Below are 13,805 nucleotides of genomic sequence, written 5' to 3'. Positions count from 1 at the left end.
GAAGTGATGGGACTGGTTGTCACGATCTGGTTCCGTCACTGGAGGAGGTAGGAGGTATGATAAGAAAGAGGAGAAAAGAAAGTGGGCAGAAAAGGTGGCCTGGCTAGAGAAAAGAGAGGGAGTGTGGAGCGAGAAGAATCTCTCTTGTTTGGTCATAAAAGATAGAATTTCTTGTTTTTGTTTTGCTTTCTGGATCACATTCCAATAACTGTCCCCTTAGTTCCTCCCTATAATGAAGTTTCAGATAATAAAGTATCTTTGACGCTTACACCTCCTTCAAGAGAGAATCTATGCTGGATTTGTTAAAAGCGTGTTCTACCATTTCATAAACAGCTGATCTGAGGACTGAATTTAGTTATTTGTAGCATTGCTTTTTTGGATGGTTCCCTGGAGAATGAAGTTTGGGGCAGCAGAAGGCAGGAACTAAAGTGATATTTCAGAACTACATTACCAAAACATTCAGCGGGAGTACTCTGCATCCATGACTTGATAACACTTCTGAAGGCATCTGCTCTCTGAATGCACATTAAAAAAAACTTGTTCTGGAAAGAATGCATGTATGTTAACAAATAGGTTGAGAACTGGAGCCTGGGTGAGAGTGCTGCCATCACACCTGCAGAGAATTTGCAGTTTACATGCGCAGCCTGCAAGTTAAGCGGTTTAATGAATGGAATGATGAATGCATAATTTTATTATGAATCATCACTATTAAGATGAAAATTTGATAGATACATACCAGAAAGTGTAGTTATATGTTAGAGATACAAGTGCTAATTATATTTTGGAGTATATAATTTATGCTCTGAATAATACAGAGAGTAACTGCTTTTGCCCTGTTGTGACTATTTTTCTAGGAACAATAGGAAAGTTAGCTTAGAAACTGCTTCCTTCCTGTTATATTCCTGTGAAAGATGACTCACTCTGAAGTCCCAGTTTAGATCCACAAAAGAGGCATTCTCTAGTATAAATGTGAAGCTTTAGGCCTAGAAAGTAGTTAAAAGAAAATAGTTGACGAAAATCTGATATTTAAAATAGTTTCTGATTTCCAAAACAGAATGAAGTGCCTTTCATTTGTCTATCACACTTTTCAGAAAGATTTTCCTTCTCATTGGACAGTTTTGAAAGTTTACTAATGGAATGAGACTTTCTAAAACTTTGCATTTATAGAATATATTCACACACATCATATTTGATTCTCAGAACAAAGTGACTGAGAGGCAGGGCAAGTATTAGTAGTTCCATTCCACCTGGAGAAATTGAGGATGAGAGAAGTTACAGGATTTCCCCACGATCACATAGCCTATGTATTCTAACTCATAATTCAGTATTATATTTGTTTCATGAAACTTTGCAATTGGCTCCTAATATTTCTCCTAGAAATATCTAGAAATTTGAGCACCAGGTGAATTTTTTAAAAAATTGCAAAATCTAAAAGGCAAAAATTGGAGCTTACCAGCGTATTTTTTTTTTTCTTTTCCCATCTGTCAAATATTCATGCCTGGTTTTTTTTGTTGTTATTGTTAAATCTTTGGTTTTGCAGCTCTTCATATTTTTAAGGTAGAGTTGGTAAACCTTTTTAAAAGATATAAAAACTATAGGTTTTCAGAATTCTTCTGATTACAGATTCAACACGATGTAATTCTATACTAATCACGGCAGCTATATGGGGCTCTCCAATCTATAGACTCCAAGCAGAAACCCATCTAGTGAGGTCATGACTTGGATCACTTTCTTGGATCCTTTGATTGTATTTCTGTCTGTCTTCATAAAAATTAGGAGAGAAATTCTGCAGGGAACCACCCCTTTTGTCAGTAGTTAGCCCTATCAGCAGGTTTCAGAGAGTTATCATTCTGTATGCATGTGGTTAAAATGAGAATAGGAGGTAGATAATAATATACTATTCATGTTAATTGACTTAGGTGAATTTTTGGAAGAGGAGAAACATCCTCTTAAACATCCCCACTCCCACCACCGAGCACAGATAAAGATGCCTGAGCCCTTGCCTGGCTGCCCATGAGAGAGCACTGGAACAGACAGTTTAACCAACTTTCCAAAGCCATCATTCTTTGGCTGAGCCACTGTCTTTGGCAGACAGCTTATTGGGACTGCATTTCCATCCTTCTGAAGCCTGTCAGGGGATTGGACATAAATCAGCTTTAAAATAAAACTTAAAATAGGGCCATGACAGTTGGAGTTTTATTTCATTTGGTTTCTCTTACTTCCTGGGGCCTAAGTGCAATCTTTCTGCTTCCTGGAAACATGTACTCACTATACCAATGTGACACTCCATGCTCGGGGTATCTAGGAGCAATCAAGAAGGTGATTTCTGGTTGCTGTTATTACTCTTACGACTTGTGGTGCTGCAGTAATATGTACCTGCTGCACACTAGAGCGGTAGGTATGATATCTGCTGCTTTCAATATCAGTTAATTAAAAGACTTCTGTCTTCAAAACAAAAGTCCCTGGTATGCAGAAGTCTCCAAGGTTGGGTACAGAGGATAAGGACTTATTTGTTGTTGTTTATGTTCATGTGTATATTTTAATAGCTCACTAACCATTGCTAGATTCTTAGGGTGGAAGAAGAATCATTTAACAAACAAAATGCTTTGTAATGAGTGTATGAATATTTATGGTAAAAGGTCCTGTTTTGCAAGATGGCAGCAAAATCTCTTACTTCTTTGTTAGGTGGAGAATTTCTAAGTGTTTACACAATGTTAGACATTTAGGAACTTGTTAATAAATATTTCTACATTTCATAATTCACTTAAGGACAGAATCAGCAAAATGGATATAAACAAATATGTTTTGTATACTGAAAGGTATTTGTAAAGTTACTTTTGTCAAGGGTATAGGTTAGACATGGTGGTACATGCCCTGTTTAACCCCCCAAAACAAAACACTGTTTAATTCTGATTATAAGAGTGACACTTGCTCATGATAAAAAAATTGGAGTATGTAGAAAATATAAACAAAAGTCTCCTGAAATGCTACAGTCCACAGGTAACTTATATTAATATGTATTATCAAAATTAAAAAAAACTGGAATTATATTGCATATGTGGTTTTATGTTAATTTTCTCCTTAATGTTATAACATGTTTTTCATGTTATTTTATTTTAAAAAATCTTCAAAAATTTTAATGGTTCCATAATATTTTATCATATGAACCTTCTCAAAATTATTTAAGAAATCTATTGTTGAACACCCAGATGATTTTTATTTTCCATTAGCACAGTGCTCTGCTGACAGTCTTTTTATGTAAATCTTTGTCTACGTTACTGATTACATTTATTTAAGGTAGAGTTTCATATGTGGATCACTGGCCTGAAATGTGTGACTATTCAAATGCTCTTGGTATGTATTTTGAAGCTTCTCTCTTGAAGGGCTGTACCATTTCCAAATTCCACCAGTGGGGTCTGACCTGCCCAGGGCAGGGTATTCATTGTGCTGGGAAAAGAATGCCGTGTTCCTCTCTTTCACACATAGAGGTTTATTTCACTTTCTTTTTGCTTTGGGGACTGAAGGGAAGTCAAGAGTCATAGCACAAGAGGGGAGAGAATGGCAAACGAAGACGGTTACTAATGTTGGAATTTTTGTTTTGGTTTCTTGAAGTGGAAATGTCTTTATTTCCCTTGTGGGAGGAGGGAAGTAAAGACTGGCTACAGAGCCTGGGCTTGCGTTCACCATTCATGGTGTTCCTATGGCTCAGAGCAGTCTCTCTCCCCAACCATGTCCTTTGAAACCTGGGATATGCCTACTCTCGGAGGATTCTGCCAAGGATTCATAAATCCACAAGTTAAATATGGTGTGTCTTTCTGGAAAACCAATTTGCTTAATGATTTTGGGAGCAGGAGTTCTGCATTTTTGTGTTTTGCAATGTTTTTATCGCATACATAAACCACTAGAATTGCTTTCCTAACATCATTAAACCTGAGACTTTTCCAGATAAACTCAACAAACAGAACACTTTTATGAACTGGAAATCATTGGAAGTTTGGAACATTTTTTCTCTTCAAGGAATTCTTACAGCTTTCGTCAAAATGAATAGAGAACATGTCTTCAGTGAGACCTAGTGATGCTAATACGAAGGGTGGGGAAAATTTCCTGACAAGTTAGAAGAGACCTGTGTTGCTTGTATTATAAAGAAGTTTGTAATCTTTCTAAGATTTGGTGATTTTTATATGTCACACACTCAGAAGTCGCCCACACACAAGTCAGATCAACATCCTGTCAGAATTGCACTCAAATGTTAATTTGCACAGGAGTCCATGTTTTATTTTAATTTCTGATAGTGAAGTAACTCCAGTTGTGTGTGTGTGAGAGAGAGAGAGAGGGAGACTAGAGAGACAAGGGGAGAGAGAGAGAGACTTCAATTGCATTTCTATTTTGTCTTTTTAAACTATCCTAATTCTAAAACTATGTTTTCAACTGGGATTACTGACTGGTAGTTAAAACAATATGCTCTTTTGAAGTGAGCTTGAAATATCAGAAAATGTGCAAGGAAGAAAGGAAATGCAGAATAACCTGAAATCATCGAGACATGTGTCAGAACTGACATTCCCAAAACTTGCCACAAAGCACTTGGTAGCAATGAAGTTGATAGTGTGACTCAACTATGTCTAGTAAATTTGTAATGAGAAGCAGGCAATCAGAAACCTGTTAAATGTCCCCCAATATTTTTTAAATTATGGGTTTGTTATTATGGAGATGGAAAATTAACCTTACAGAATGGAAAATACTGGATAAAGATTCCACAAAGCCATCACTTCTGCAGGGAAATTTGAAAACTAATCATACAGGTTTTGAAGAAAAAAGTCCCCAGAATTTTATCAACCAAAAAGAAAAAGTCTTAGGTAGATTTACAATAATGCGTTGCATTATAAAAGTCAAGCAAGTCAGTCAAAACAGCTTGACATTATCTTTAAGTTCAAAATGTTATCTTTTCCATTTCTTTTGGAGGACGAAGCTCATGGAATAGAAGATAATTTGGTGAAATCTTAACTATGATGGTGACTTTGTGAAAATTAGAAAAAAAACTACCTCTTCATCAGAATATTTATGAACCACCTCCTAAGAAATTGTCTCAATAAGAAGGAAAAAATTCTGATATATAGGAAATAAATTATGGCCCCAGAATTACAGAGTAGAAAATCTGCGTGACTATACACAGTGGTTTTGCATGTCTGAACCAAGAAGAGATAGCATAGGCAAAAATCATGCTGTCGAATTTGTTTTAAGAAAGCTGAAATTAACCCTACTCTTTTCTTCATATTTTCATGATAGCTTGGATGTTAATAATTTTGACACATTTGGTGATAATTGATGATTACATAGTCACATTATATACATACATACATATATATGCATATATATATATAGAGAGAGAGAGAGAGAGGGAGAGAAAGCCCACTAAACATGATATTTCAACTAAACAATTTTACTGGGTATTGAAGTGGCTGGGCTGGTCACTGTTAACATGGAAAGTCAAGTACAAGGTATATTTCAAGGTACAGGATGAAAATATATTAATAAAGAGGCTGAAAACATAAGAGACATGGGGATTTAATGCAGAAAATCAAACAGGTAAAAACAGGTGTTACAGAGGCAGAAGGAAAATTTGATAAAGAGGCAATAAGTTTTAAAAGATACCAAGAAATTGCTTTTTGTGATCAGAAGAAAGATCTGAAATCCATTGGTTTCAGCGAGAACTCACATTACTTTCTCATCATTGTCTTAAAATAGATCTCTGTTTGCTATGTGAATATTTACTGAATGAAACAAACAAGCAATGCAGGCAGAAGAGAAGGCTTCGGAAGCAGTGACGCTTCATCCACATTCACTTCGCACAGTCACACACAAACTGGATAGGGACAGGCCGACTGGCGCCAGGCTGTGAAAATGCTCTGTGAGGTCACCGGAGGCAGAATGGTCACACTGAAATAGGGATGCTGATAAAAGCCTGAGACAGCGAGGGACAGAATGAGTACAAGCATTCCAGAGGAACCCTTCTCAGGGAAAAGAAGAGAAGAGCAAGTATTTGAAATCTCATATTATAGAGGACAAGGAAGGGGATAAGTTAATGAGAAATATAGCATCTTGGTTGTGGAAACCATGTTCCAGTGGGGAAACAGTGCTTAAGAGTAGTGGGTATGGGGAAAGGAAACGTATTCTGATGTAATGAATAGTGCAAGAGAATTTCCAAGCTAACGAACAAACAAACAAAAAACCCACCACACTGGACACCATGATTAAACTAGCAAAACTAGGCAAAAGAAAAAAGAAGAAAAAATAATATAAAATAAATAAGATAAAGTGGAAAGGAAGAGATAAATTACAAACACTTTTATTTTATAATTGCAAATAGACTTTTCCCTTTAAAAGACTGAGACTATCAAATTGGGTTGAGAACAAATTTAACTCATATATATATTACACTATTGATAGAAAAATAAAATCAAAGTGATAAAGATTGAAAATGAAGAAGTAGAAAAAGAGATACCAAGAAAATACAGGATAAAGAAAAGCAAAGGTTGCAATATTGGTGGAAGTCAATGTATTTAAACTTAAAAGTACCATAGAGGATAAAAATAAGCATTATGTAATGGTAAAATTGATAATTTCTGAAATAGCTATAATAGTCATAAGCCTATATTCACTCTCCCATCAATTAAAAAATAAATCAGTAAATACATAAAGCAAAAACTACTAGAAACCAGAAAAGAACTTTTAAATATTATAAAAAGTGACATTATTTTAAGCCAGTGATATTGCTAAGAATTTGACAGAATAAACATACGAAAAAATAAGCAAAATCATAGATGAGCAGTATCACACAGCAGTAAGTATTTTTAAAAGGCTTCCATCTTTGAAATAGAGGATTAATTAAAATAATAATAGTAAAATAATAACAATAATGATAGCAATAATAACAAGGTACTTAGCTACACAGAAAACCTTATACATGTTTAAAAATTAGATTTTTATTAGCCATATTCTTCTATCACTTACAAATAAAATTAGAAATAAATAATACACTGATGATAAAATGAAAAAAAAAAAACAAGCAAACAAACCAACAGCAGTCTTGAATTATCACTGAATCAAGGGAGAGTGAAATGGAAATGGTTACTATGTAGAGAATACCAAGGACTCTAGATACCATACCCTGCTACTCTAAAGATGCACAGCTTTAAATGTCTTTACTATTAAAGAAGAATGATGAAACAGTAAAGCAAATTGTATGCATCTGAAGAGACTAGAAAGGCAATTTTAAAAAGCAAGAAGCAGAAATTAAAGATAAAAGCAGAAGTTAGTAAGATGGAAAATAAGAAATGAAGGAAGGCTAAATTCAAAACCTTAAATATCTAATGGGATAGATTTTTCTGTGATGAGATGATTAAGGAGAACAAAGTAAATAAAGATGTGTAAGATATAAATAAGGAGAAAGATATAAATATATAAGATTAAAATAATTAAAGGAAATAAAATATTAGAAAACAAATGAAATGGATGTGGTGGTGGTGGTTTAGTCGCTAAGTTGTGTCCGCCTCTTGCGATCCTGTGGACTGTAGCCTGTCAGGCTCCTCTCTCCATGGAATTCTCCAGGCAAGAATATTGGAGTGGGTTGACATTTCCTTGTCCAGGAGATCTTCCCAACCCGGGGATCTAACCTGGGTCTCCCGCATTGCGGGCAGATGATTTACCAACTGAGCTATGAGGGAAGCCCAATGAAATGGGTGATTTGCTATCAAATATAAGTTGGTAAAGCTGACTCAAACATAAAGCAAAAAATTTGATAAAGCAATCATCATAGAATGAATCAGACCAGAGATTAGATATCTAGGTATGTAGAAAGCCCAGAAACACATGTTCGTTGCTGAAATTTTATCTCAGTCTTAAAGAATAGGTCATTCTAAAGCTGTTTCTAATCCAGATCATAGGAGAATGAGTAAATCGTTTGATTTGAATAAAACTATTTCTGGAAAAAAAAAGAAACAAAAACTATGCAAAGAGGGAGTGAATGATCAGGGATCATTAATGAACATGATTCAAGATTCTAAATAAAATATTAGAAAATAAAATACAGCAAGGTATCAAAATATATTGTGAGAAAGTTGGCTTTATTCAAGAAATGCAACATACCATCAATCTATTAAAATAAGTCTAAGACAAATTCAAGGAAAACAAGCCATATGATCTTATTGAAAGATGTTGAAAGACATTTGATAAAAGTAATCAGCCAGTCAGTAAAATTCTAAGTAAAATGGGAAAAGAAAAAAACTACTTAAATACAAAAAGACTGTTTATAAAAATCTAACAGTAGATATCCTAAATGTGAAACTCAAGTCATTTCAAATAAAATAAGGAATTAGGGATTCTCAATTTAAAATTCTTGATATATGATGTCGTTCCTGTGTGACTTCTGCCTACTTCTTTTAGTTTCATTTCCTGTCCTTAATTTACAGATAGGTCATCACCATCCACATTTGCATCTAGTTCCTCCTGAAAGGATGTTGTTTCATACTTCTTTGCTTTTTCTCAGATTGCCTTCTTTTTGCCTTGGTGCCTGCTTATCCCTATCCTCTCATCTTCATCTGAGCAAGTCCTCATTGTTAAGACTCAGCTCCCACCCTCCCACAGATGTCCTTGCATTTCTCCAGTGTTGCTCTGGAGCAATGCTGCTTGAGCCCAAAAATGGGGTCCTGTTTTCTTCTGTTCAGCCATTGTCTAACACTGTGCCTGACACATGGAATGCATGTAATAAAAGTTAACTGAATTAATGTATGGAGAGATGAACAAATCCATGAATACTATGACTACTGCTGCCTGGCTTCCTTTGGTTTTATTTTTCCTAGTAACAGTGATGGCGTGACTTCCTGCTGAGAGGCTCGCTCATGTTGATGACTAAATGTGTCTCTTTGTGTATAGATGAATTCTCTTTTGTTTTATGACCCATATGCATACTTGGCAAATGATGCTGTTAATGCATTTTACAAGCCTTCTGCTTCATGAAGTGGCAATTGTGTCCATATCCACTAAGTTTTTTTTGCCTGCTTCCTTGTTTTCACCACTGTAAGCTGACAGTTTGAAGGGGTGAGGGTTAGGGCAGAAGAGATGTTTCAGAAGCTCTGCTAAGTCACCCAGAATAACTCTTTACCTTGCAGATGGTGTTTCATATAAATTCTCTAGTGTCCTGCTGGGGTGCTTTTCTTGGCTAACAAAACCATTGGACATTTTGACAACCGTTGCTTGTAGAGTAGGCATCTTAGTGCTTTAACTACATCCCTAAGGCTGTGTAGGGGGAAACTGACCCTGAATGGATTCAGAAGAGTTCAGTCGGTGAGCCTGATTTTTCAGCTGCTGGAATTTGCCACTTCTTGTAATTTCTTTGGTCTCCCGTTCTAGCTTCTGCCATCTGCCATTGTAACGTAGCACAGGGGTGCAAGATTTTCTTGTTCTCCTGTGAACACGGCTTTGCCATTCCCTTTATTTATCTGGTCATTAGTTATCGAACTGTTGATGGTTTGGCTGACCATTCCTCAAAACATCTGCTCCAGATGCTACTTCTCCAAGGGGAATGAGAAATAGCTATTGTGCTTTGTAGTCATTAACTCGGGTTTAATTGCTTTCTCCTAATTCAATGTGCACAATTTTTAATAATTTATGTAATTTACTCAATTGTCCAGTTTATTTGGGCATGTAAAATGTACCATATGGAAATCTACATCATACTCCTCTAACTATAAAACTCATTTCAAGTATCATGTTTTCTGGGAAGTTTTGCCCGACTCCATCTAGCGTTAAGTCAGGACTTCCTCTTCTACTTATGTCAGTATTTTAAATGTGACATATTTTATTATAGTTATTTGTACCTCATTTACTAAGCAGTGAAGCTGGGTTGGATATGTCTTTTTACTTTGTAACCTCATTTATTAGTACAATTAGCAAGTGCTTAGAAATTAGCACATGTTAAGTAAAGGCATATAGCCTGACCAACCAGCTACAATAGTTGAACTCTTCATAACCATCCTTGTGGGTCCTTAAAAAATACAGAAAACCAATGGGAGGAAATATCCTGATAAGAAACTTCCAGTAATCCTTTAGAAGCTTGGTTTAGAGGCAAGGACACTGGATTTGTAGTTGGAAAATCTGGGTTTCACGGCTGCCATTTTGACCTATGTCTCCTTTGGGAAAGTCATGTACATTCAATTTTCCCATCCGTAACATGGAAATACTAACATGTCATGGCCACCTCATACAGGTTTTGTGAGAACCGAGTAACAGGACATTTGATAAAACTTCAAGCAATATGCAGAAGAAAGCTGTTGAAGGTGTTTCTGCTCATTTTGACATATTCAGTGCACTTACATAGGTCATATGGTATGTTAATTTTTTACACTTAAATACTATTTTAAAAAATGACGATCGGGATGGGGAATACATGTAACTCCATGGCTGATTCATGTCAATGTATGACAAAACCCACTGCAATGTTGTGAAATGGTTGGCCTCCAACTAATAAAAATAAATGAAAAAAAAATAAAAAGGATTATATACCATAAAAAAAATAAAAAATGATGTATCACACAAGGAGATGATGAGAGTGATTTTGCCTTTTGGGCCTAACCAAGGCCTTAGAAATGCCCAAAGATGAAAATATGGCAGGCTATAAAATGTGAAACACAAATAAACAGGTGGAGCACCCTTCTGCAAAACTAGTTGCTGACTATCTTTTATCTGAGTCTAAATGGACTTCCTTATATTCACATACGCAGGAGTCATCTGACCAAATCAGGCTACCTATATAAGACATTTATTGAGTAATTCCAAGGGAATTTCACACTCTTGCCCTCCTTGATATGAGGTCACACAATTCACTTGGTTTCAAACAGACTCATGTGGCTACTGGGAGATTGCTTCAGTGTCTCCTCCATCTGTATATTCTGCCCAGTTTTATGGATGCCTGCTGGCCTTTCATTTGTTAAGTGATGGCTTACTAATCAAGCCCTGTTTCTCTGAGAGGGCCTAGAATGACTTAGAAAACTTCAAATTTTACTTTCATTTGGAAGTCTCACAATTACTACCCTCTCTTTGCTAATTCCTTCAAAACCATTCAATTGCTATTACCACTGTTCTTTTGTGGGGGTAACAAAAAGCTACTTAGAGACTGAATTATCCATCTTTGTTCTGGAGAATACGGTACACAGGGTCTTTATCATGTCTCTAAACGTCTTTCCTCATCACCTAGGACAGGCATTTTTGTCTGTGACCTTAAATTAGTTTTATGCCAACTGGTGGGATTCCCTGGTGGTGCTAGTGGTAAAGAACCCACCTGCCAGTGTAGGAGCCTTAAAAGATGCAGGTTTGATCCCTAAGTTAGGAAGATCCCCATGGAGATGTGCATGGCAATCTGTTCCAGTATTCTTGCCTGGAGAATCCCATGGACAGAGGAGCCTGGCAGGCTGCAGTCTGTAGGGTCACACAGACTCGGACATGACTGAAGTGACTTAGCCCGCACATGCATGCCAACTAGTGCACTTATCAAAGTATGAGGGACTAATTTATTTCTTTTATCTTAAAAAAAAGATTCAAGATCTATTTCACTTCCTTTAATCTCATCTCCTTATTGCCATTTTAAAATCATTGTTACTTGGTGTTTTAAAACCAACACACTAAAAGCTGAATATGATAAAACAGTACAGACCAGTTCTTTGAAAATGGGCAGACAGAAGAGACTGGAGGGCAGAAACAAAAATGCAGTAAAGATGAGCCCAAAGAAAGATTTATAAAATTGTTGCAGATTTCTTCATTAAATTCTTTGAGACGTCATTGATTCAAACATTACTTACCTAGGTCACAAGACTTCATTCTACTGAACATCACTTGCTATGAACCTAGGATAGCATTTATTTTTAACAATCACTTTCTGGTCTTGTTTCTTGTCTGAAAAGCTGTGCTGGCTTACATTCCAGAACAATAAAATAGTTGCCTGCTCTGTTGGTGGGATATTAGCTCAATTAATGAAATTAATAGAAGTCTGGAAACATGCTTGAGATTAAATTGCAAATTATAGGGTTATGATCCTCATGTTTAGTGGAGAAAACCATCATACAATTTATGTTTCCAGAACCCCAGAGTTGATATAGAATTTGGCCTAAGAATACTTGCCTTTGAATCTGAGTTTTGCTATTTGCTCTTATGCAAATCCAGGAAAACTCTTTAATTTCCACGTGTTTCGGTTTTCTCATCAATTGTTGCTGTTCAGTCGCTAAGTTGTGTCTGACTCTTTGTGACCCCATGTACTGCAGTTTGCCAGGCTCCTCAGTCCTCCACTATCTCCTGGAGTTTGCTCAAATTCATATCCATTGAGTCAGTGATGCTATCTGACCATCTCATTCTCTGCTGCCCTCTTCTCCTTTTGCCTTCAGTCTTTCCCAGCATCAGGGTCTTCTCCAATGAGTCAGCTGTTCGCATCAGGTAGCCAAAATATTGAAACTTCAGCTTCACCAATTAAATGGGACTTATAACACCTACCTCACAGGGATGTCATTAGGTTAAGTTATTTGAAAGTTTTATTTTTTAACACTCTGAAGCATCATACAAATGCTAGTTAGTTAGCATTATGGTTATTGTTTATCAAGAGCAAATCCTGTCAAAAAAACTAATCTCATTTAGGGAAGGAGGACAATTTTGCTTCCTGTAGATGTCATTTGCCTTGACCTTGGCAATGTTTCTAAATGGAGCTTTGTTGCAAAATAGCAACCCTTATGGGAATATGACTGAGAGCACATATAGTTCCTTAGTGTATTTCTAACACCTGGTTGGAAACATAATCTGAGAATGGTCCTTAAAAATAAATGGTGGTCTAGGGAGGTATGTAACAAGTGATGTTCAATGGGAAGAAGTCTTAGAACCAAGGTAACTCACCAAGGTAAGTTTCAATCAATGGCACACAAAGAGTTCAGTGAGACTAAGTTATTTAAGTATTCCAGTGACAAGATTGTAAGAACTGGGTTCTGCTACTTTGATAAAAGATAAATTCGGAATTCAGAGTGACCTTGGTGGTTTAGAAAAGAGATCGGAAAAAGACTCAGTAAGGTTTTGTCCAACTAGGAGCAGAGGTAGACACAGGATGGGAAGAAGGCCCAGATGTGCCCATATTTACGGGGAAAAGACCAGGCTACGTGTGAGGAAGCAGAAAGAGAGAGTGAGGTTCTGGGTTGTTACAGATTGCTGTGAGTCAGCAATGCGGCACTGCAGTGAGAAAGAGAGCTGAGTGCTGCAGGGCAAGGCAGGAAGGTGGCGTGGAGCAAAAGCCGAGGGTGCAGCTCTTAGAGGGAGAACTGGGCAGGCCACATCGGATGGCTCATTTGGGAAGCCTTTTGGTCTTCTCAACTCACAATTCTGCCTCTGATTAAATACCTGAAAATATTTGTTTAGGAAACCTCCCCATATTACTTCTGCAGAGGGTTAAGATGGGTGCTAGAGGGATGAATTACACACGGGAGCGTGCAGTTATCTGAGAGGTGAATGCTCTACCACCGCCCCTCCCAACCATCTTACCCTTTTATTAAAAAATTAGTTGTGATTTATTTAGAAATTTGCAAAATATTTTAGGGTGCCCTAATTTTCAGCCCCTATCATCTCCTGTATAAAGAATTCCCGAAGTTTACATTCATTAGGGTAGTGTCCATAAAACATGGGCTGTTTTGTCTAAACTCACTCTCTTCCCAGACAGGCCCACTGCCTTTTGTCTTCCCTCCGAGCTACTCCTCGTCCTTCAGGTCTCAGCTCAAGCCCTGTTC

Source organism: Cervus elaphus, chromosome 19, assembly GCF_910594005.1.
Source record: "Cervus elaphus chromosome 19, mCerEla1.1, whole genome shotgun sequence".
Classification (NCBI taxonomy): Eukaryota; Metazoa; Chordata; class Mammalia; order Artiodactyla; family Cervidae; genus Cervus; species Cervus elaphus.
The sequence above is the reverse complement of the archived record's forward strand: the minus strand, read 5'-3'. Positions refer to the sequence as shown.